The following is a 23,718-nucleotide window of genomic DNA, read 5'->3' as shown; positions in this document are numbered from 1 at the left end:
AGTTGCTTTGATACTAATATCAGTATCGGAAGTGCCTCTGATACTGCCTAAAATGCTGGATCAGGTATCAGCGAGTCTATGCACTAATCTGACACCACATTATTTATTAATGCACGTAAAGTAGTTTCATACCCGCATAAAATGGCAGTTTTCCTGAAAATCAGTTCATCATCGCTGTCCTAAAACAGTAGCATACACAAAAATATGTGCCATGCAGCCACTGCCAACCACTGTTTCAGAGCAGTGAAGAAGAATAGATTGCTGATTAAAAAGTGTAACGTTAGCAGTGAGCAAAATGTCAGCAATTTGGCAATATTTTACTCCGGAAAGTCCCGTCAGTTTAGCGTTTAACCTGATCCATGCCATACAACGATAGTAATCATGTCATATCCATACAGGGTTAGTATGCAGCTGTTCATTTTTACATAATGGTATCAAATCTGTACTTGATATCTGCCAATACACAAGTTCAAATATGAGAATCAGAAGGCAAAAATGGTATCGTAACATTTCTATTTTCTTGATGAATCATTTGATTAAAAGAAACTGTTGGGATATGCCTGTTCCAATTTCATAAAGCCCAAGTTGATTACTTCAAATTCCTTTTTTTTGTTCAATAACAATCCAAAACCCAAAGATATTCAGTTAATTTTTCACATAAGACAAAAAAATAGCATCAAATCCTCAAAAATTTAAAAGCTGGAACCATTAAATGTTTGGCTTTTATGCTAGAAAAAATGAGTGGAACAGTTAAAAGATTATTGAAATAGTTGCAGATTAATTTTTTGTCAATCAAGTAATCTATCAATACATTACTTGTTATAGCTCTAGAGAAAACACTATACTTGAATAGAGGATCTTCAGTAAGAATACCACATAAAATACTCACGCAAGCCTTCTCTTTAATTTCCACTGTTTCAAAACAACCTGTCAGATATTGTCACAACTTGGAAAAATTATGATGATATATTATTTCTGTATTGCACAGCATGCTGTCAGCCACAAGAGATTTGTGGCTGTAACATCATAACATGACGGTGTTCTTTATGTTCTTCCTTGGTGTGTCAGTGTTTATTGGCGTTTCCATACAGGGTGTCTAAGTTACGCTCTCTACGCTGCATTAGTGTCAGAGGCACTTTATAGTGTCCATAGAGTCCTATGTTCTTTACTTGCATGTGTGTGTGTTCTGCTGCAGAATGGTCACTGTTAAACAAGCACTGAATGTGATTTTAGGGACCTACGCCTAGACACACAAGGGTGCCCGCAAACCAGCACCAATTGCTGTAGCTGTATGGATAACATAGAGGGGGGTCTCCAGTGATGTTTGAAACAGAGGTGTCTTTGTAGATGCCAGATCACATCCACTGACTGGGGCTCGCTTTGTGTGTGTGTGTGTGTGTGTTCTTTGCAGACTTTGTGCATGAATGTATGAATGGGTGTGTAGTTCAGAAAAGTGTGTGTACTTACTGCGTTCAGCTGTTATTACAGCCCCGGCTCAGTGTCTCACCAGCTTTGCTTGAATAAACTGAATAAGAGAATTGATACGGCTGTCTGTGTACCGTAAGGAACATTTTAGAAAAGCTAACAAAAAAGTTGCTGCACCACAGTTTCACTTAGTACAGATGGCATCTGGGTGTTCACTTGTTTTTGCAGAACAAAGGGGAGAGGAACCCTTTGATCGATAGTGGAAAAATACAATGCTGAAAAAGCACTACATTGTCCTGCTCTCTAAATTGAAATCGTTCTTTTTCTAATTAGGCTTCGGGTCTTCAGAGAATTTAGGGCTTTTATTTCAAACCTAATATTAAAGCAGAGTGTGTTGTTTGTGTGTGTGTGTGTGTGTGTGTGTGTGTTAACAGTAGGAGCATTCATAGAAATTTCTTCAATTAAACCTGCAGTCATTTTATACCTATTCATTATTTATGTGCAGTATAACAGATGAGCGTTTTTTCCTCAGAGTCAAAAGTTGAACTGGTCACTAGATCATTCCTTTTACAAGAGAAGGCTATTTGATTTTCCCAAGCACTTACGCTCCTACGAATAACGAAGTGCAGTCAGCTGCAAATTACTCTGCAATGGCTGCATCTGTATCTTAAATGGCTTTTATTGTTGAGTGGAAGGAGGCCGCACACAAGAATGAAGCACAACAGGCTGAGCAGCATGGAAACTCCCTGTCACCTCTCCCTCCGTCTCCACACCCTCCCACGTTCCTTCTGCTGACCTCACGCTCTGCCTCTTTCGCGTGTATCTGCATCTTAATTCACTGCTGCAATCTGTACCTCGCCGTCGCTCTGGAAGGGATGCAAACACGGATTTCATCGATACATTCTGTAAACAAACCAGGTCCTTTTTGTTTTCACACCTACCCCCCACCCACACTCCATCCAACCGCAACCCATCTCACCCTTCACCCTCTAGTTGTTTCCTGACTAGATTTCCAGAGCCAAGGCCAAGTCAGGGGGAGATCTATGGGCCAGCCTGCCATGTATAGGTAATATAGAAACAGAGAACCAATTCCACGGCTTCCTCTGCTGTGTGTGTGTGTGTGTGTGTGTGTGTGTGTGTGTGTGTGTGTGTGTGTGTGCGCCATGCATGTACAGTACAGGCCAAAAGTTTGGACACACCTTCTCATTCAATGCGTTTTCTTTATTTTCATGACTATTTACATTGTAGATTCTCACTGAAGGCATCAAAACTATGAATGAACACATGTGGAGTTATGTACTTAACAAAAAAAGGTGAAATAACTGAAAACATGTTTTATATTCTAGTTTCTTCAAAATAGCCACCCTTTGCTCTGATTACTGCTTTGCACACTCTTGGCATTCTCTCCATGAGCTTCAAGAGGTAGTCACCTGAAATGGTTTCCACTTCACAGGTGTGCCTTATCAGGGTTAATTAGTGGAATTTCTTGCTTTATCAATGGGGTTGGGACCATCAGTTGTGTTGTGCAGAAGTCAGGTTAATACACAGCCGACAGCCCTATTGGACAACTGTTAAAATTCATATTATGGCAAGAACCAATCAGCTAACTAAAGAAAAATGAGTGGCCATCATTACTTTAAGAAATGAAGGTCAGTCAGTCCGGAAAATTGCAAAAACTTTAAATGTGTCCCCAAGTGGAGTCGCAAAAACCATCAAGCGCTACAACGAAACTGGCACACATGAGGACCGACCCAAGAAAGGAAGACCAAGAGTCACCTCTGCTTCTGAGGATAAGTTCATCCGAGTCACCAGCCTCAGAAATGGCAAGTTAACAGCAGCTCAGATCAGAGACCAGATGAATGCCACACAGAGTTCTAGCAGCAGACCCATCTCTAGAACAACTGTTAAGAGGAGACTGCGCGAATCAGGCCTTCATGGCCAAATAGCTGCTAGGAAACCACTGCTAAGGAGAGGCAACAAGCAGAAGAGATTTGTTTGGGCCAAGAAACACAAGGAATGGACATTAGACCAGTGGAAATCTGTGCTTTGGTCTGATGAGTCCAAATTTGAGATCTTTGGTTCCAACCGCCGTGTCTTTGTGAGACGCAGAAAAGGTGAACGGATGGATTCCACATGCCTGGTTCCCACTGTGAAGCATGGAGGAGGAGGAGGTGTGATGGTGTGGGGGTGTTTTGCTGGTGACACTGTTGGGGATTTATTCAAAATTGAAGGCACACTGAACCAGCATGGCTACCACAGCATCCTGCAGCGACATGCCATCCTATCTGGTTTGCGTTTAGTTGGATCATTTATTTTTCAACAGGACAATGACCCCAAACACACCTCCAGGCTGTGTAAGGGCTATTTGACCAAGAAGGAGAATGATGGAGTGCTGCGGCAGATGACCTGGCCTCCACAGTCACCGGACCTGAACCCAATCGAGATGGTTTAGGGTGAGCTGGACCGCAGAGTGAAGGCAAAGGGGCCAACAAGTGCTAAACACCTCTGGGAACTCCTTCAAGACTGTTGGAAAACCATTTCAGGTGACTACCTCTTGAAGCTCATGGAGAGAATGCCAAGAGTGTGCAAAGCAGTAATCAGAGCAAAGGGTGGCTATTTTGAAGAAACTAGAATATAAAACATGTTTTCAGTTATTTCACCTTTTTTTGTTAAGTACATAACTCCACGTGTTCATTCATAGTTTTGATGCCTTCAGTGAGAATCTACAATGTAAATAGTCATGAAAATAAAGAAAACGCATTGAATGAGAAGGTGTGTCCAAACTTTTGGCCTGTACTGTATGTGTGTATGCTAGTGCAAAGGTGTGCATTTGTGGGTTAAGAGAGGGCTTTGTTCCTCTTAGGCAAGTGGTTCTCTGTTCTGTGGTTGTACGCTTGTGTTTGTTTTGTATCTGTGACTTTTCGTCTGGTTACCTGCACCTTGAGGTAGGAAATACACAGACTCTATCTTGCATGTACATTCAGGTCTCAGGAGTCTTAGAACAGAATTAATTCAGAAAATTGTCCTTTTATGTTTTTTTTAAACACGTACAAATCGTAAGCGTGCGTGCATCACTGTAATGAAAATGATTTATAACGGAGATTATCTGGATTAGGATTACATGTAATATTTTTAAATTGAGAATGAGGTTAGGGATACTCTCTCACATCATAATTACTATTAGAGTGTATGAATATTAAAAAAGGGATTGTCATTTTAATTTTATTTTGCAAATTGAATAGCAAAACTAATTTAGAATTAAACGGAGTGGTCTATTATATTTTTATGAAAGCACTCTGGTGTTTCGCAGTGAGATCAACTAATGTGCTTCGCATGACACGTCAGTCTCTCTTAGCCTCAGAGCTGAAGAAAATCTAAATGACCACATTTTCACTCGACTGCAGTATTAATGAAATAATCTGATTAAGACCCTTATTAAGAAATTACGAGATAGCAGATTTTTGTGATTAGATTCGTGATAATAATAAAGCCTGGAGCACAGTACCAAACATAATGCAGTGATGGTTGGAGACAACACAAAGTGAAGTCACGTTATCGTATTTTAAAATAACAGCAGATAACGACCAGATAACCACCACTCTGTAGTGAGATAGCACAGGAAACCAGGGGAATCGTTGAGTGTTACAGCTTCAGTTGTCATTATGAATGAGAGAATAAATTTGTGCAGAGCAAAGAACTGAAGTAAGAAATGGTAGAATTGGACAAGGACAGTAATTCCTTTGTGTTTTTACTATGGAAATGTGTATTTTAAAGGGTGTAGTACTGTTTATCAGTCTAGATTGTTTCAGTGTGAGTTGCTGAGTGTTGGAGATATCAGCTGTTGAGAAGTCTGCCTTCTCTTGAATATTATGGAACAAGATGGCACTCGGCTTGTGCTACTCAAAGCTGCAAAAACACACAGTTGAAAAAAACGACAGCAATGTCATGACCCAGTTACACAAGATAAACCACAGACCTTGTTGTGAGCGAGTTCATTTCGAAACTATTTGCTTTCTCCCGAACTACACCTGCCCATCATATCATCGTGTAGAAGGAAGTGGCATTTACTCATGGACAAGAGGCTTGTGCTCAGGACTGTGCAGAGTTGTAATGTTAGCTAGCTCAGTGGTGCTAGGTGAGCTAGCAGTAGATGCATGCTTCCTTCTGCGCGATGATTCGGTTGGCAGGTGTAGTTTGGTAGAAAAAAGGTAGTTTCTCCATGTAGCTGCTCACAGCAAGGTCTGTGGATGATCTCGAGTAACTGAGTCATACTGTGCGTTCCATTACCCATACAACCATTCTATATAGTACGTAAGAAAAAGATTCAGTATGTCCCAATACATGCTACTGTATGTCAAACGCAGAATGTCAAAAATATCAGGATGTTCTTCTACACACAGTCATATATAGCTGTATGCAAGCCAGCATGCTTTTTTGGCTATTCTGACCAACAATCCTCTGCGCCGTGGACAATACGTCACGTTGACTGAGCTGCAAACACAACAGCTTGACAACTAATTGACTGTTGTTTGGCAGCTGTCAGAAATCGCAATGACTGGGGCGTCGGTGCTTAGTGGATAGAGCAGACGCCCCATGTACAAGGCTGTTGCCGCAGCGGCCTGGGTTCGACTCCAGCCTGTGGCCCTTTGCTGCATGTCATTACCCCTCTCTCTCTCCCCCCTTCACGCTTAACTGTCCTATCTATAAAGGCAAAAATGCAAAAAAAAAAAATCTTTAAAAGAAATCGCAATGACAACTGACAAACAACCAAAACCATAACTAACAGAGAAATGCAGATGTAATTTCACTTTTGCATATGTTTGAATCTAAAAGCTGTGCAGTTATAACTTTAAAGTTAAACGACATACATTGCAAACATGCGTCTATGGCGACCTCAGTGAGTGGTGTTTGTATTATCTCCAAGGTAATGGATATAAAAGTAAGGTTCAGTTTCAAACTTCAGGATATATGTAACAGTACATACTTTTTAAGGGCAGCTGCAGTACCTACTAAAAGTAAAAAAAAAAGGAATGCAATTTGGAAAGCACCCATGGTTTCTGGAAGATGAAATTTTTTGGCGCTTTGAGCACCACAAGCCAAGTGCCATCTAGTTCAACTAGATTGGAGAGAAGGCAGACATTTCTACAGCCGATATCTCCAGCACTCTACAACTCACACAAAACAATCTAGACTGATAAACAGCACTGCAGGTAAGAGGAAAAATATGTAGTTTTAATTTTGGGGTGAACTGTCCCTTTTAAATGTCCTCATTGTAGAGCTGGCAGTGGCAGTGATGTTACAGTATGGGCCATAACATTTTGGGCAGTTTTTATAGTTTTGAAAATGTTCAGCCATTTATAAGTTGCCATTTGCTTTAAACAGCTACCTCTGTTTTGTGTTCACACTTCATTAAGTTTATTATTATTGGCTGTAGTCCCCTACTACTTGTCTGGCTAATGGCTACATCATCATTCACCACACATTACACTGTGAGGGCTCAAGCTGATTAAACAACCCCTTTGATCAGGAAGTCTCTGAGTGATTCACCAGAGATGAAGGTACTGCGAAGGCACCTGTGCTCAGGCGGATCCGAACTGACGATACGAAGGTTGAAAGGTTGTGAAATGTATCCCATGAATTCAGGTGCTGTAGGTGAGAATGTGCCTTGTTCTTGTGTGTGGAAACGAGCAGTCTTATAGAGGTGGAGAGCGCTTAGCGTTATTCATGGAGGTAGGTAGACAGTGCTCTGCCAGAATGCACACCCTTAGTCGATGTACAGACAGGAAAACAGACACATTAGTTTGTAAATTTCCATGTTGGTGTGTACTTTTGTATGTTAACAAGTGTGTGTTTTGGGTTACATTTCCCCCAGCTTCTCTGATTAAAAAGTGACAGTCATGACACCGGCAATCTGTCACTAACAAGCCCAATTCCTTACAGATTGTGTTTTATGCACCGAGCCAGGTTCTTACTACCACCTACTGCAGCATAAAATTATGTCTTTGTTTATGCTCCATTGCACCATTGCTTCTCAGTTTGACACCTAGCTTCTTATTTCTCACTATCGGTAATGGTTTACAAATGAGACGTGAAGGATCGGCAAATTAGATAATGCTGTCGGCTGAAGGTTTATTTTCCCTTCTCGTGAGCACTCCATTGAGAACACGTGTCAGTCACTGGAGACCATTATCTGACAGTATGTCTCCATTAACCCCTCTCTCTCAAGTGCTTTGCTACAGAGGGAAGAAATACAAATCTGTGATATGAGGTGTTTTTTTTTTTTTTTAATATTCTCCATCTTTAACTGATTCACCACGCCTGCTAGAAGTGTGAAAAATGAGTTTCAAGCCTAATCTGCATGCCATACTTTAGCCCTGCCTAACACATCTGCCTGATTTTCTGTGAAAAATGGCTAGATAGAGATCATCTTTAGATGTAATATTAACATCGCTCAGTACAGTGCGGTTTATACAACAGTTTTGTTGTTGTTTGTGATCTGACTCGTATGTCAAGTCCATTTTCAATATGACACAGACTTTGTAATATTTGATAGTATCAGACTGTAATCACTAAAACAGATTGTACGTTTTTTGATAATGGATCTGCACTTAAGGAAAACACAGGCTTTGTGTCCTGTTGAACCTCTTGTTTCTTATATTTACACGCTGTACCAGGCATCGTTTGATACTCTGTTCAACACACAAAGTACAGAATAGTTTGCTCTTTTTATGACATACAAGCTTTTAAACAAAAGTAATACGAACATCAACATGACAACTCTCACCAATCTCGATTTTTTTATGCTCACCCCATCTTGTCACATCTTGTTTACCAGTTGTTCAGCTGTCCAAAGCTCACAAAATAAAAAATGGTGAAATGAAATAGAATGAGTTAGTGACAGCCTAGAGATTACTCAAACACTTACGAATAAATATAAAGTTAGAAAAGTGTACAAGAGTTTACCACAAAGAGTATTTTAAGAAGTAAGATTTATTTGATGTTGATAAGGTTTTAATGATGCTTCCATAGTTTACACTGCTCATACCAACAGACTGTAGAAAAAATAATGGCGGAAGCGTTACATCACCAACTGGTTTTTGGACTCACATTTTGAAGCCTAGATTTTTACATTTTGGCACTCACCATCTGTTTTTTTTGGATCCAGAAGTGATCATATTTGGACGAATGGAGCTACAGAGGAGCGAGGAGTGGCTCTGACTTATAAGTCATTTTCTCAAATGAACTCTGGACAGTGTATATAGAATCGGGTCCAGATATTGTCTAGAGTTTCCCTTTCACACATGTAGCCCACAACAGGAGATTGTCCATGTGAGAAGCCTTTACACCTACTGGAAATACTTCAATTAGTTTAGGCGAGGGGTGGCACCTGGATAGAACATGCAAAGGCACATTGCTGTCACATCGCTTGTTGCTAATTTGGTAATTTGGTCCCTTGCCGTTCCTTGAATTTGTCTGACGATTTTGGCGTGGCACTTACCATCAGATGTTTCCGAATCTCATCATCTATCCAGTTAGATGTTTTCGTTGTTGTTTTTGGGTAATTGATCCTTCTTCTTTACCCTCAGATGTTCTTTTTCTTCTGATTTCAAGCAAGCCTCATGTGACGCTTGCTGCGACTTCCCCCAAAGTGACCTGCTCTATTCTCACACAGGCTGAATTGGACATTACCTGGGCTTTGTACTAAGGTACAAGCTGGCAGGATGAAGTCTGTTTAATGTCTGATCCAACTGATTTGGACATTTGCATTGTCACATACAGCTCCTCCAGGTAATCTCTCAGCAATTTCAGGTATGCAGTCCATGTGTGAAAGGGGCTATAGGCTGTGGGGACACCTGGCACTTGTAAGGTCTACGCCCTTCATTATGCAGAACTTTAAGCTTTAATAAAATGTAAAATGGTGAGTTATATAAAAAGTCACCCCCTGCACTACTGTCATGAATAGGGAAATTAGCTACAGAGACCAAAACTGTTGGGCATTTTAACATGGGGGTCTATGGAGATTGATGGGCTTCTGGAACCAGCCTCAAGTGGCCATTTGAGGAACTTCAGTTTTTGGCACTTTTGCGTTGGCTTCATTTTCCAGCCCTGGAGGTTATCGGCTGCTCATTACCACAAAGGTTTTCTAGTTATACAGGAAGATTGATTGTATATGCTTGTGCACCGTACTTGTAAGTTTTATTTGTGTGGGTGTGTCAGAGTTGTGAATAGAATCAGTTGCAATCAGAATCAAACTGAGAACCAGTTTGTCCTGCAGGACCACAACATTAAATCTATCACACCGACCAACACCCACCTCAGTCATGCTCTATTTTGAAAGGTGTGACCACTTCCCCAAACAACACAAAGCAAACACTTTGGATTTGTCCTGCTTTGATTTCCTTGGCTGTGTGCCTGTGTGTCATATTTGTAGGAGGGTGCATCACTGTGTGTTTGTTGTATCAGGTTTGTCAGGATCATCACAGTCAGGCTTGGCTACACAGAAAGCAACATGTGATTACATATTCTGAGTGTTGTGAACAGTGTGTTATGCATTGTTGCACACTGAATATAGTCTATTGGGATTATAGCTGTTGCAAACATTACTTGACTTCACTCATAAATACTAAACAAATGCTGCAGCTTGATATTTCCCAGTAGTCCAGCAATCAGGGTTGTTCTTATTGATTTACAATAGTACAAACTAAACCCAACAACCTTATTTAATGACTCCAGCTGGTCTGTCCGTTAATGGCGCCTAAAGATGTTTGAGCTAATAGAAGAAAGAGAACACTGTGGTCTAACTGAAAGCCACAACCTAATTATACTGATGTGCAGAAAACGTGAATAAAAAAGATACAGCAGTGCTTTGTAAAGGAGCCAGTAGCTCTTAACTTGTTCTTAAGTGTCACTGTAGCTTTGGTTCACAGTAAAGTCTCAAAGGCTATAGCAATAGTAGTTAGGTAAAAGAGTGCTTATTGCAGTATGGTTGTACGTCGGACTACCATCGCAATGAATTAAAGTAAGCAACTTTCCTGTTCCAATCTAAAGGAGAAAGTGTCAGCAGTGCATTGTACAAGCTTTGGAACGTTGGGACAAGCTAATAGGCAGCTTTTCTCGAAGTCAGACATGTCCTGGAGGAATAAATGACAGAATTCACTAAATCTGTGATACAATACTGTATGTGTCAGGGTCATTCTCTGTAACCTGTTTGCATTGAAAGCAAATGTGGAAATTGATGTTGCATGTATTTATGTAGTGATACATATGCAAATAGTAAGGAAGGGCCCATTTCCTCAGCAGGTCGGAGTCTCAATTTTCTGGTCAGCTAGTCTTCTGTCCCTTCCTATGATCTCCTCTTGTACTGTTCTCTTTTATCCATGCCTCCTTTCAAATATCATTTTTCTGTTTCCTCAGCCTCAGTTCCTCAGGCCTTGTCCCCTCTGCCCTCACAAGTTCTCCGCTTACCGTTCTGGTGGTATTTGCAGGAGGGAGAGAAGAAAGTAATGTTACAATGAGGGTCTGCTGTGCGCATAAGTGAATCAGTCATACTTCAGTGCAAAATAATTACTCTTATCACACAGAGATTAAACATGCACTTGCCTAATGGAGGTTTTAGTCTTTCAACCTCTCATCTTTCAGTGTCTGTTCAGCTTTCTCCTGCCTTAGATAGATAGCACTGGAGTGTGTATGTGCGTATGGTTGTCTGTTTGTGTGAGGGAAATGCATGATACTGACATTACTATTTAAGTAGACAAGCATATCCTTATTTGCACCTCATTTTTAACTGCCCCTTTGATGTCAGCTGGTCTGCGTGTCCCTGAAGTCAAGCTGAACATGATCCTTAAGTGCCTTTGCTGACCCTTGAACTTTTGTCTTCTCAGGTACTGAACCCTGCCTGCTCTGACGCCGTGACTCCAGACAGACACACTGGCTGACAGACGCTGAAAAAGAAGTGGGCAGATTGGAGGACAGAGGGAGGTGAGTGAAAAGAGTAACAGAATCTGTTCTTATCTCTCAATCTGTATATCTCCGTATACAGTTTCTATACTGCTGCAAGATTTTTGGCTGATAGTTTACAGAGCAATCAGCCAGAAAAAAACACATAACTGCGACTCTGATTATGGAGTCCAGTTTATTGCCAAGCAGGTTTTCACATACAAGGAATTTGCTTTCGTTTTTTGCTGCAACGACAAGATACATTAATAAAGCAAAGAAAAAAATGACAATAAAAATATCTGAAAGGGTTGCGGATTGAACCTGCCAGCCAGCTTGCATGCTCTCATGTTAAGGTGTGTTCACACCGGACCTGTTTTTTTTTTTTTTCGCTGTTGCTTGGTTCACCCCTTTGATTTCGCTTCATCGCTCAGTTGCAATCACTCATCAATGTGGCAGAAATCAACAGACTCGCTTTTTCGCTTTGATGATGTCATAGAAGCAATCGGTCTATCTTTTATTTTTTTTGCCGGGGGGGGGGGGGGCTTGACTGTCATGACATGTCAGCTTCATTAAAAGTATAGCTGCAAATTAAAAGCAACAATAGATGTAAAAACACACAGAGACAATACATCTGTCTGAGCATTTATACCTCCAACCGCGGCAGCGGCTGAAAATTATACATTTTGATACATACAGGTATAGGCTGCTATACATATTGCAAAACTCTGTGGGAGTACACCAAAGCATACATTTTAGTTTCCAAATATTTATTTGAAAACGAAACCATTCATACGGTCAATAAAAAACATTTTGTTAATAATAAAAAACGAACGTAATCTCAACAGTGACCGCGCCAGCCGGCGGGACTGCGCAGTCCTAGTGTAAAGCACCACGGACAGCGCCAATGCATCTATCTTTCCCACCTCCATCCCTCCTACCTGCGCAAGTCAGAAAGAGGGAGGAGAGAAGGCGTGGAGTGGGTTTTACACACATCACACCAATCAAATGAGCCCCTCTCCTCGCCCTTAAATGTGCTGCACGAAGGCGTAATGAGAGTTTACTCAATTCGCCATGGCAGAAGAGAGCAGCAGCGTCAGACCGCCAAACTTCTCCCAGGAGGAAACTGATTTGGTCCAGGAGGTCCAAGCTCGCAGTGTCCGAATATACAGAACTGCGAGCAGACCTCCACGGGCTGATGATGCAAAGGTAGCCTGGGAGGAGGTCACCACAATTGTAAATCAATGTTGTGTTTCTCTCGTGCAAAAAACAGGTCCAGTGTGAACACACCTTTAGCGTAGCTATTCTATGGGTTCTCCAGCTTCCTCCCACAGTCCAAGGACATGCAGGTTCAGTTAACTGGTGACTAAATTGCCCGTAGGTGTGAATGTGAGCGTGAATGGTTGTCTGTCTCTGAGTGTCTGATAGTCTGATGACCTATCTAGGGTGTACCCCCCCCTCTTGCCCAGTGACAGCTGGGATTAACTCCAGTCCCCCTCTGACCCTGCATAGGTTATGCACTTACAAATTTTGGATGGACTATTTTAAAAGATGCACAGCCTAACTGTAGCTAGGCTGGAATGTGTAAAAATCTGCAATCTGGGGAATCTGCAAAGGCTCACAGTAATGAGAATAAAAAGACTATGCTATGGACCACAACCTCCTGCCAGAAGGGAGTGGTTCAAGGAGTTTGTGTCCAGGGTGGAAGAGGTCAGCTGCAATCTTTCCTGACCACCTCAGGGTCCTCGAGGTGTGCAGGCCCTGAAGGGATAGCAGATTGCAGCCAGTCATCCTCTCCGCAGAGCAAATAATGCGCTGCAGTCTGCCCTTGTCCTTGGCAGTGGCAGCAGCGTACCAGATGGTGATGGAGGAGGTGAGGATGGACTCACTGATGGCAGTGTAGAAGTGGACCATCATTGATTTTGGCAAGTTGAACTTCTTCAGCTTCCACAGGAAGTAAATCCTTTTTTGCATTTTTGTAGAAGTTGAAATCTTCTACCTCTCTTTATATCTCATTCCCTCCTACTGTATGCTGCTCTGAACCATCATCCAGGACAGTGTCGGTGTCCATCTATTGTTTCCCATTATGGAGGATGACTTGTATGATCTTCACCATCACTATAATCAGATAACTAGGAAGATCCATGAACAACCCCTCAGATGGAACTTTGACCTTGGGAATGTTCTGAATCCTCTGCTGTGCAGTTAGGACAGATGCTGTTCCTTGCAGGTATTGTAAGGTTTCCTCCGGGCACACGAATCTTAAACATGGCCCTGTGCATATTGCCAGCACCATTTGTGCTCCAGGATCCACTTCACCTTCCGGTCATCGGAGAGGGCTTTGAATGGATTGCAAACGCTGAGGGAGTGATCCTTTGTGTCACAATATGGGCAATAAGGCCTAACTTTATTTGTCCTGTCTCTGCTCTTAGTTTAGATAGTTATGGTCTTTTCTTTGACCTGGGTAGTTGTGTGCTGCTCTGATTTTCTAGGATTAAGTGCACTCTCCGGGTGTAGATCAGTGCTCAACTGGCTAACCGTTTGGTCTGTGACTTCAGATGCAGCCACGAAGTGAGATTAGGCAGGGTGTCCACACAAGTCTGTAGGATACCACAAATTAAGCAGTATTGCACAAAGCTGTCTCTGTATCCGCTGGACGTCTTACTAAGAGTTGGTCAAGTGGCACTTAAGCTCCTATTTGTTAGGTCCCCCCAGCATCTTCAGCATCAGCATATCCACAGAAGAGTGGGTACACAGCAAGAAGTTTTCAAAAGCTTCGACATCACCATACATGATTGGTATTCTTTACTTATCTGTGTATGTGTCCCACATTGGTCCCACATTGATCTTGAGGTCTGGTCCTCGGTATTACAGACGTACACTCAGGATGCCTGTAGGTCAAACACATTTGATCACAGCTGGTCAGGGGCTGTGGTCCGAGTGGTTGCTGAGTTCACTAGCTGCTTTGGTAAACTGCCTACTTATGTACGTAAAGTAGCTTTTATGCAATCCACCCAGCGGCCTTCCCCACTGTCATCTCAGTGGGAGTGTTTTGGGGTCAGCATGTGTGTGTTTATGTGTAAATAATTGATTGCTGTGGAGGTTTTAGTGGATCGCTGGTGAGAGACCAAGAACCAGGCAGAGGCGGCACTGCGCTGCTCCTCAGTGTGCACAACATAACAGCTATACCATGTCTGCTGCTGCTCAGTGGGCTCTCTGTGTTGTCTGGGGTGGCCTGTTGATGTCGAGTCAGTTTAGTTTGTAATGCTGCTGCGAGGATTAGGCGATGAATTTTAGAATCACAGAAAATCTTAACAAACATTAATTGACAACAACTTGGATGAAAAATTAATCATTACAATGATTTTTGAAGCCAAAGTACCACATGCTAGCGTAATTTACTGCTTTTCTGTGTCCAGTATTACTGTAAAACGAACATGTCACTTTGAACAGATTCAGGGTAACAAGCCAAATATGTTTTCTGGTTACTGCACATACTGTAAATCTTATTGAGTTTTTCCAGCAAGAAATATTTTCATTTTCTCCCAGAAGCAAAGCCTTCCCCGTCTTTCCATTTCCTGCTCTTTTGTCACACTTTTCTCATCTGCTGCCTCCTCCACTCTCATTTTATCTGTTTATTTCTTTATCTCGCTTGGCCTCCTTTCACTAAATGTCTTCATTTCTTTTCTGCCTCCTTCTTGCTTTCTCTTCCTGTGTGTCATTCCTTCTCTCTTTCTTGCCCCCTAGCCGCAGTGTCCTTGAGAAAGCAGTGACTTTGCCGGTGAGCGCAGCAGAGCGCATCACTCCCTCTCCCTCTCTCTTTCTCTCTTTCTTTCCTGCTCACACTCTCTCTCACTGACACTCACTCAATCCCCTGATCACACACATACACACACACACACACACACACACACACACACACACACACACTGGGTCCATGGCAGCACTGTCAAGCAGAACCAGCCTTTACAAGTCTCTTTCCTTTAGTCTCCATAAATAATTCATCACCAGTAACATTGGCTATACTTTATGCAAATATTGACAAACCTATTGCAGAGAAAAATTGAGACAGTCGCTTCCTGTGTTGAGCACAATTTTTGCCCACTTACTGTTTTCAGAAATATGAAGTAAATAATCAACAAAGTGCTGATACATGCAAAATATGTCAAAGTCATGGCACAGTGGAGCGTTCCCCAATGTGCAGAAGGAAGTGAAAGAGATTTATTCATTAGTTGATAGATGTTTTTATTTATTAATGCTTGTCAGTGCCCCCACAATGGCATGCTGTGTGTCCATTAGAAAGACCAATAATTTAGTGTCAGTTAAACTCACTTAAATTAACTCGCTCGGATGATGACACATTGACGAAAACAGATCTAAATGCAGAAGTTAAATTATTCTTCCTCAAGGTTTGTTACAGAATTCGGACAAATTGCCCTCAGGTGATACTGCAGCCAGCCTGCCAGCACGGAAACACAATCCCTTTTGTGCCCTCCTCCTCCTCATTAAAGGTGCCCTCCACTAATCTTAGATCATGACAGCCCATTGTCACAGTTTTCCGAAGCTTTTGAAATATAGATGGAGTCTGATTGTCTGGTTGTAAGATGAGATGTTATAGTCTCTTGATGCTGTTGGTCTCTGTTTTCCATTAGAGTCCATAGAGTGCGTATTGGGTCACTGCTTTTTCCTGCCGCCTTACGTGTTTTGTGTTGGAGATCAGGTATCCTGCGGTTACCTAGCTGCAGCACTATATGGCGTAAGTGTTTTTGTAACAGCATCCTGGAAAATTACCTTCACTGACACATTGATATGTACAATAATTTTCAATTTTTTACCATAAGTACTTTTTCACTTCATGACAAAAACTCAGTGCCGCCATGTTATCTCTCTCTCGCTCCTTCTCTCTGTCTCTCTGTGTATCTCTCTCAGTCTTCTTTATGTTTGTCCCACGTTCGGCTGAAAATGCATCCGTAGCCATGGCGACCATTCCCAAGGGGAAAAGTTGATGCTGAATCTCATCTCACTCTCCTCTACCTCCTTTGTCTCATTCCTTGTTGCAATCGAATGCTTTCCTCACACACAAATAAGCACACACATATCCTAGCATGCTAGAGTCTAAAAGCAGAGGAGATGCAGTTTGTGAGTCACATGTTGTTGCGTTTCTTTGGCACAGAGTTCAATTAAGCATGATGTAAGACAAGTGACCTAATTACCGAGGAAACACTAAACCCCGGGAACAGAGTTGAGAATCTTTGTTCTTTACAGTTTCTTTCTTGCTTGCTTTATTGCTTGTTAGTGACCATGACTGTTGCAGTTTAACCTTTGGACAAACACTCGCACAAAAGAAACGGTCGGAGAAAGAAAAAGATTGAAAAAGGAGGGAGATGAAATGAGGAGGCAGAATCATTTCATAAGAATCTGGAGCGTTGTACTGATAAACAGAGTGAGCTGTCAGACCTCAGATACAGAAGGTTGTCATCACACATGTGTGTGTGTGTGTGGTCATGTGGGTTTCTATGAGGTGTTTGAATGTATCCTCTGATACAGGCAATTTTTAACCTACTTCTTTTGCCTACCATACACCATACATACTTTAAAAATATGTTTTAAAGACTTAAGTCTGACACCCTCCCACATATAAAGACAATTTGAGTTTTTTAGTCATGCACTATAAGACTGGGGATCTTGGGTCACTACTTCCAAGATTACAATTAGATTTCTTTTGAGAGTATTTCCCATCCTGCTCCTGGTGGAAAATATTATACCAAACTCCCATTAAGAAATACAACATATTACCAATTCCTTACATGTCCGCAAAAACCCATAGCTCCAGAAGCACAAGACAAAAGGCGTCATATGTTGACAGTATTATTGTCAGTTCGGCATCAGTGTAATGCATAAAAATAAACTGCCCTTGCATACAAACTTTACATTTTGGATTCCAATGCTTCAACTTGCTACTAGTCTCCATTGGTTAGCTGCGCTGTTAGTGGGAGGAGACCATAGGAATGAGTGGCGAACTATCTCAGAAATGAGAATTGCTCACTGAAGTAAGTGCTGGTTGGTGAATGAGATACACAGCCTCCTATTAATTCCATTACTCCACCAGTTTCTTCTCTGTTCACAGTATAACAGAACAGAAACTTCTTTGTGTTCTTGCTTCCCATGGAGTTCCCTCCATGTTTACTGTCTACCTGGTTTGCTTTTGCTTGTTTGGGGGTGGAGAGATCACCACTATTCTTCGCTGTTTGCTTCGGCATGAACATATTTGATTTGGTCAGCTCGGTAAGACACAAAAAAGACTGACTTAAGACAACTCAGACTGAATTTTATTACCACCTCACACCAAATGATTGAGATAATGGGGGCACACACTGGGCTGAACTGAGGCGAAACGCTTATTATTTTATTACACTGAAAACTTGTCTGACAGTGAAATCGCTTTGGAAAAATCTTCTGGTGTAAGGCTGATATTACTATATGAGTGTCTCTCATAATTAGACCTTCCTTTTTGAAAATTGGTTTAAAGTGCGGGAGGCACGTTGTAGCAGTGGTAAGCATTGTACCCAAGGTGGGGTGGTCAACCCCTGCAGAGTCTGCATGTTCTCTCCATGTCAGCGTTGGTTTCTTCCGGGTTCTCTGACTTCCTCCCACAAACCAAAGACACGCAGGTTAATATTGGTGACTCTAAATTGCCTGTAGGTGTGAATGTGACCATGAATGGTTGTCTGTCTCGATATGTCAGCCCTGTGATAGTCTGGCGACCTGTTGAGGTTGTACCCTGCCTCTCTCCCAATATCATCTGGGATAGGCTCCAGCCCCCCTGTGGATAACAGGATAAGCAGCTACGGAGAATGAATGAATGGTTTAAAGTGACTGGAATTATCCTTCAGTGTGTTAATCTCATGGAAGTGGCCTTGGGCAAGACATGGTCCGAAAGACAGACTGGAGATTTAAAAGTGCAGGTAATAAAATTTTGTAAATGCATGATAATTAATTGTTAAATATTAATGGCAAGTCCTGTTCTTGTGGCTAGGTAACATTTGCTTTAATATTAATATAAGACCTTTTGTTATAAAGTGTGAAAAGACAGTTGAAATGAATCAGCCATGGCTCCTCAGGGTCTTCTTGTCTCCCTTTACTTCTTGTTTCCCTTGTTTTGGTTCTTCCCCTCATTTGCCCTTTACATCCTTTCCTTTGTTCATTCATCCCCTGCCTTCCCTTCCTTCCTTCCTGTCCCCACCTTTCTGCATTCATAGTCTTCTCAGTTACCCACTTTCTTTCTTCTTTCTTTCTATTCTGTACTTGCAGTTTCTATTCTTCACTGCTTGTCCTTTTTTTCCCCCTCGCTCCCTTTCTTAAGCCCTGCACGTCCTACCTTATGGCTCAATTATTCTTATCTAAATCAGCCACATCCTGTCATTCAACCCTTTTCACTGTCTCTCGCTCCTTTATGTCATCCTGATTTCCATCTTCCTAATCTCTCACCTTGCACTTATCCACCTTCTCTTCACCACATCCTGTGAACCTTTTCTATCTCCGTTGTTATGTTCGCTTTGACCATTTCCCTCTCTCATTCCCTTGTCTCTAACCTCCCTTATTTTCGCCCTCTCTCCCACCGTACACCCCCTTCAATCCAGCTCTTCCTCTCTCTCTCTGTCTCTCTCCTCCCATTCCTTCCTTTCTCCCTCTCCGTCGCTCCGTCTTCTCCCCCGAGTTGCAGAGACAGACAGGAAGGAAGTGTGTAATGAAACGGCCATATCGAGCACACTGCCCAAATTGACCTGGAATGAATGGAGTCACTGATCAGCTCCTGCCAAAGCTGCCCAGATGAAGAAGTAGGAGGGGGTTGGGAGAGAAAATGAAGCTGCATAATGTAGCACACATTTTATGAATGCTACTATCAGACTAAATGAGTACACAAACATGTTTACTTTGTATATCTGTGAGTCAAAGTGCACCATCAACAACGCTGTATGTGTGTTTACTTGGGAACTCATGCAAATGTTATTCCATCACTAGTGAGCTGTTACTGAAATAATACATGAGTGCAGAAAAATAACTTTTTTTTCCACTGAATTCTGCCTGAAATCGATACTTGGCAAAGTCCATGAATTCAGTCATTTCAGCTGAAGGAGGAAAAGCAATCTGCATTCAAGAGATTTTCTCTGCTGTTTGATCAGGGAACAGAGAGGCAGACAGGCGAGGCAACAGCTAAAGAGAGTGAAAATTAGAAAAACACTGACAAACAGGAAGAGACAGAATGACAGCACGCACTCTCCCAAGTCACTGAAGTTGTTCTGTGTTTATTAATGTCCAAAATCTAACTCATTTTGAGTCCATCCTGTGAAATTAATTTCTTAAAAATACTCGATCCTTCAGCGGGATTTGGCTGTTGTAATACATCACGCTAATCTGCTCATCTGTCACCACACGCCACACTATTGCTTTTTATTAATGAAAATGGACAGAGAGAGAGATAAAAAGAGAATGGACACACTGCTGGGGTATCAAGTGCTACTACGGTATGTGTGTGTGTGTGTGTGTGATTGTTTGTTTGCCAGCTTGCCTGCCAGTGCGTGTTGTGGAGTTGAAGCCCATTAGGGAATTAGTCCACATCTGGACAACCCTAGCTGTCCTCATGCACTCACAGCTCGTAACATACAGTATATGTTTCAGAGTTGGGAGGGTCTCACCAAAATTAGGTGGACAACAACCCCTCGTAATTCCCTCCGTGACCTGTTTTGACCTTTTTGTGACCCATTTTTATCGGCTTTGATCTTACTTTTGCTTAAAAAGATTCACAGTATATCAATATTGGACAAAAAAAAGAGGTTTAAGGGAAAAACTTCACACAGTCCGTCTTTAAATTTTCCTCATATTCTATTTTTCTTTCTTTCTACATCTCACCTTTCTTCTCTTTATGTCCCTCCCTGCCACCCTCACTTTTTTGTACCTATGTGGTCTTGATCATTCGTTGTGTGCCGCTAACACTCTTTCTGTTTTGTTTTGTTTTTTTTATGATTAAATAGTAATTTCAGTAGGATACAGCAAAAACCCACACTCTCTCTCTTTTTACTTAAATTTGACAGCTGGCGTCGATGTGATTAGTGTTTATCACCACTTACATATTCGCAAACCTGCTCGGACAAACACACACACAAAGGGGTGGGGGGGTGACAGCTTTGTGTGTTGGCAAACATGAGCTTAGCAGTGAAGAGCCTTTCAAGCAGGATTAAGCTGCTAAGTGTCAATGGAACAGACAAGTAGGCCAAAGACCACTAGGTATCACTTACGCAGCAACAATCAGTGTCAGTGTGTGTGTGTGTGTGTGTACGGTAGTATGCAAAGCAGGTAACGTTACAGTAGTGCGGTAGGTTAATGATTCAAAAAACAGTATGAGATCAGCAGGGACACACACACACACTGTATGCACATTCACATGTCTTCCCACAAACTGTGGACTGTGGAGGCTCGGCAGAGCCCTGGCAGGACCATCTGTTCCTGCTGCAGCAGGAGCCTACCAGCGCACACAGACACACACACACACATACTCATACACACACAGTTGCAGCATGCTTCAGTTCTGGCATAGTGATAGTCTATTTATTCCCCACGCTGACGCAGGACAGTATTCAATTGTGTGTATGTGTGTGTGTGGCAGTTAAGTTTCAGTGAAGAGTAAGGTAACCCGTGGAGGGGATGGATGGATGGATGGATGGATGGATGGATGAATGTTCATTCCGTACCTGATGTTTTTTTTTTCTTTTAGTAATCAAGTAGTCTATAATAATTTAATGCAAGTACTCGAACATGAAATTTACTTAAAATAACTATCCTTGATGGATGGATGGATGGATGGATGTTTGCTTGCTTCGTATCTGATATTTTTTTCTTTTAGTAATCAAGTAGTCTATTAGCCTGGAAATCCAGACCCAAATCTAGAAAGATTTAGGGTCTGGCCATGAGTCAGAAAATGGCCCAACTCGAGGGGCGGCACCAAGCACACATTTGTAAATATCACTGCACGCAATTGGATAACACTACGACCAATCAGAACAATACACGGGGTGACGTATACGCTTAGCTACCAGCAGAGCTAACTGGTAGATTAGACTCTTGCTGTATCCGGTCGGCAAAACAGCAAAAACGTCCTTCTTGCAAAGGAAAGACTCAAGCGCCGTCTTCTGTTCCTCTTTTAGAGAAAAAGCCAAGTCTAACTCGTTCATTGTAGCGGCCAAAGCCGTTTCAAACAACTGGTGTTCATCCGTAGCCATCTTGCAATGTTTACTGACCGATTCCAGACTTCGTCGTCGCAGCACTGTCGTCATCTGTTTAGCTCGCCTCTGGCCCGCCTATATCAGATACACCGATGTGATTGGTGCAGCTCGGTTTCATGGGCATAGGTAATGAGTATCATTACTGATTGCCAGAGTGACTCGCTGAGCAAATTCAAATTGTGCTCTCGCGAGAAATCTGGATTTCCAGGGTAGTAGTCTATAATAATTTAACGCAAGTGCTCGAACATGGAATTTACTTAAAATAACTAGCTTGATAGATAGATAGATAGATAGATAGATAGATAGATAGTCTCTCTGCCGTCAGCAGGAACTGCACCCACATACAGCTTTTCTCCATTTTAATAATCGACCGAGGGGAGTTACACTCCCCCTGTCAATGTTATCTATTTCCCTCCGAGAAGCTACATCAGCGTTTCCTCCGCTTTCTGCCATCTCATCAATACTCTGTGCTCTGACCTCCGCTGGCCTGCACCTGGACCCAGTCAAGACAGAACCACAGTTTAGCACTCAGAAAACATATGCAGGATAACAGAGAGTCTTTCTACAAGCCAAGCAGCGGACACAATTCTATAACCTGCATTTTAGAGCTCAGTTTGACGATGGGATCACAGGAATGCCTGAAAATGTAGAGGACAAACGTGAAAATGGTAACTAATAGGAGCTCATCTGTGGTGACAAAAATCAAATGACAGGGTTCAACAAAACTTGACCTAACCTTGTCCTGCTAATAACGTGGGTGAGAATACCATTTTTAATCAATAAACCAAAGCATGGTCATTCATCCTCATTTTTCTAAGCTCGTTTCCAAGATTGCGTACTGTCGGTGTATATACACTATGTTTTGCTGTTGTTCTTATTTTGGGCATTTCTGACGCATGTCTTGATTGCAGGCTTTCAAACGAAACAAAGACACAATTAAAGGTAATAGCCACTGGACTGTTGAACACTGTTATTGTGGCAGATATGGACCTACAGTGTTGAGTCATCACACAGAGCATCCTCTTTTCTTTTTCTTTTTTAAATGAAGGTCCTCTATAAAGGAAAAATTGATGCAGAGAAACTTTGTCCCAAGTTCTGTAAATATGATAAAACCCTGAAGGGCTTTACGTAAACAGACAAATAAGGAGGACAAACAAAATGGAGTGGAGATAAAAGACAAAATCAAATGTAATACCAGACACACTGAGCCTTACAGACTGAACAAGTTGCTAAAAATGCACCAGCAAAACAAAAGGGAAGTAGGTGGGCTAAGATAAATTGGAACAGACCAGGTGCATAAGTTGAGATCAGCAGGGAAATCAGCGTGGTCGTCAGTCGGAGAAGTAATTGCTTTTGTGTGTGCGTGTTCAGTGGAGTCAGTGTGTGTCCACTGTGATACTAAGGAGACTCACGCTCTCTTATTTGTGAGACGGATCTATCCATCCATATTTTACATTTTTCTTCAGGATATGTGATCATTAAAATCTGATTGTTACCCTCATGCTCCCTTACAGTGTCAATAAAGGAACCACTTTTAAATAGCAGAAGTCCTTTCAGCCATTGCATAACACACTCACACAAAAAAACATAAAACATAGGATACCTGTAATTGAATAGCACACCAACTATAATGTTATGGATATATTTAATTTGCATTCCCCTGGTGTCCCTGTGACTGTAAAACAGTTTCTGGAATGAAAACCAGCAGGTCTTTTTGTTCTGAGGACGGGAATTGAGAGGATTAGCTTGAAATGAATGTGTGACGTTTTAATGGGCCAATTCCTGACAGCGTTTTCAGGTTGCAATTGTTCTGCCCATTGCCACACATGTTAATTACTCACCTGCCAAGTGCTCAACATTAGCAGTGTTGGAGAGTCACGGACAGAGAAAACAAAACAGAAAAACAAAACATAAATCAGTCAGTGAGGAACAAATTGGAGAAAAGGAAAGAGAGAAATGGAGTAAGTTAAGAAAAGCAGCCATGAAAGCGTATAAATTTCATGTGTGTGTGTGTGTGTGTGTGTGTGTGTGTATACGCCTTTTTTGGCTTAGAGAAAGATGCAACTAGGATTTAACAACA

General features: G+C 41.8%; 1 protein-coding gene across 4 annotated transcripts in view; it reads left to right on the top strand.

Moving 5' to 3' along the window:
* strbp (spermatid perinuclear RNA binding protein) overlaps positions 1–23,718 on the top strand; it is a 106,346-nt gene that overhangs the window by 25,217 nt on the left and 57,411 nt on the right. For all 4 annotated transcript variants that reach the window (XM_033647733.2, XM_033647736.2, XM_033647734.2 and 1 more), the window contains one exon: positions 11,307–11,403. The gene's annotated coding sequence lies outside the window, so the exon portion shown is untranslated. The remainder of the gene's footprint in view (positions 1–11,306; positions 11,404–23,718) is intronic.

Source organism: Epinephelus lanceolatus, chromosome 19 (assembly GCF_041903045.1).
Source record: "Epinephelus lanceolatus isolate andai-2023 chromosome 19, ASM4190304v1, whole genome shotgun sequence".
NCBI lineage: Eukaryota > Metazoa > Chordata > Actinopteri > Perciformes > Serranidae > Epinephelus > Epinephelus lanceolatus.
The sequence above is the reverse complement of the archived record's forward strand: the minus strand, read 5'-3'. Positions and strand labels throughout refer to the sequence as shown.